Genomic DNA, 2,500 nt, shown 5'->3' on the forward strand with positions numbered 1-2,500 from the left:
TTCAACTATCACGTGGATAATATCAGCAATCTGGATACTGTCAAATTTAACAACATCTTAGAATCGTTTGGTCTAGTGCAACATGTAAATGGACCCACCCATAAGAAGGGCCACACCTTAGACCTGATTATAACTAGAGCCGAGGACAAACTGGTAAATAGCACTGAAATACGGGATCCCATGCTGTCCGATCACTCTGCTGTACACTGCAAGCTTCGCCTAAAGAAACCACCCCTGGAACAAAAGGAAATTAGTTATCGTAAACTGTGCTCGGTAAATATGAGCAGTTTTAATGATGACCTAAAGCAGTCCAACCTTCTGTCAACTAGCACCCTTGATCTTACGGGTCTCATTGAAAAATACGAAAACACACTAACGCAAACACTTGAAAGGCATGCCCCTTTAAAACGACGCGTGATAACTCTCCGCCCATCAGCACCATGGTACCACAAGGGTATTAGTGATGCTAAGAGAAAACGCCGGAAGCTGGAGCACCGTTGGTGATCATCAAGACTGTGCGTCGACAGACCAATATATGTCAACCAGTGCCGGGTTGTGAATAAAATGCTTAAGGATGCAAAGGCTTTATACTACTCATCTATTATTTCAGAGAATGCATCAGATCCAAAAGTTCTTTTCAACGCAGTCAACAAGCTATTACACTGCAAAGTAGAGAGACGCTATCTGACCCTCGATGATTGAGCTTACAAACAATTTTGCCGACTTTTTCGACAAGAAGATAGCGACACTAAGAACAGAGCTATCCAATGAAGCGACTTCTAATACCCAGTCCTGCAAAGCAAACAAACAGCCTTGTCATGCCAAATTCAAAGAGTTTAGAGTGATGTCAGAGAGAGAGATTGAAGGTTTTGTAGACACTATCGGTAAAAAATCTTGTGATCTTGATCCTATACCGGCATCTATTCTAAAGGAATGTAAATCAGACCTTCTACCTGTCTTAACCAACATCGTGAACATGTCTCTCTAATCAGCATCAATGTCCTTTGCACTGAAAGAAGCAGTGATCAAACCGAAGTTGAAGAAGAACAACCTGAGCTCCGAAAATTATTCAAATTTTAGACCTATCTCAAATCTGAAGGTTATATCAAAGATAATTGAAAAGGCAGTTTCTTGTCAATTGAGTGATCACCTACGTGATAATGATCTAGAGGAATCTTTTCAGTCTGCGTATAAGCGTTTTCACAGCACAGAGACTGCACTCTTGAGGGTGCAAAATGACATTCTCTTCGAAATAGACAATCAAAAATGTGTTTTCATGTTACTGTTAGACATGTCTGCGGCGTTTGATACAGTCGACCATGATCTAGTACTGGAAAGAATGGAAAAACGCTATGGAGTAAAAGGAAATGTGCTAAAATGGTTTCGATCATATCTCCAAGACTGAAAACAGTTTGTGATAATTGATGGAAACAAGTCAAAGATGAAAGAACTTCGGTATGGTGTCCCCTAGGGATCAGTACTAGGTCCGGTTCTATACTTATTATACACTTCACCCATTGGGGACATCATTAGACAGCACAGACTTAATTACCATTTCTACGCCGACGACACCCAGCTCTATCTCTCTTTCAAGCCCACCCCCTCCGAACTACCCAGCTCTATAGCAAAAATAGAGGCGTGTGTTTCTGAGATAGACTCGTGGATGGTGTGCAATAAACTGAAACTAAACAGAGGAAAGACGGAGCTATTGATCTTGAGTGCACGACACCGTCCACCCCCGTCAATAGAGTATGTTGATGTGTCTGGTGAGCGGATCGAGCCATCTCCCTCTGCAAGGAACATTGGAGTTATCTTTGATGAGCACATGTCACTAAATAAGCATGTTACCAGTACCTGCAAAGCCTGTTTCTTCCATCTTAGAAACATTAGCAACATAAGAGACTGCTTATCTCTAGCAGATACTGAAAACTAGTTCATGCGTTCATTACATCTAAGCTAGATAACACCAACTCGCTACTATATCGATTACCCAAATTCCTGATAGATCGTCTACAAAATGTCCAGAATGCTGCAGCTCGTGTTGTCACTCGTACAAGAAAGTATGACCACATCAAACCTGTTTTGAAGCAGCTTCACTGGCTCCCAGTTAGCCAGCGCATAGATTACAAGATATTACTTTTGACTTTCAAAGCGCTCAACGGACAAGCCCCTAGTTACATCACTGAACTGCTGAAGCCTTATGTACCAACCAGAAATCTGAGGTCCTCCTTCAAAAACTTACTTAAAGTACCACCTGTCAAGCTAGTAAGTTATGGTCACAGGTGTTTTTCTTTTGTAGCACCAACTCCATGGAACTCTCTTCCGAACAACATAAAAGAGAGCAGCTTGCTATCAGACTTTAAGACCTGTATAGACATACCTTTTTAACAAATTTTATAATTAACCTTCTTAACCCATTGACATGCGATGCGCCCTCATGCGCCCAGAAATAAAACCCCTCTCAAATTCCAATGCGCCCTCATGCGCCCTGTCAGAAATG

This window comes from Pocillopora damicornis, chromosome 13, assembly GCF_964200805.1.
Source record: "Pocillopora damicornis chromosome 13, jaPocDami1.2, whole genome shotgun sequence".
NCBI classification, from domain to species: Eukaryota; Metazoa; Cnidaria; class Anthozoa; order Scleractinia; family Pocilloporidae; genus Pocillopora; species Pocillopora damicornis.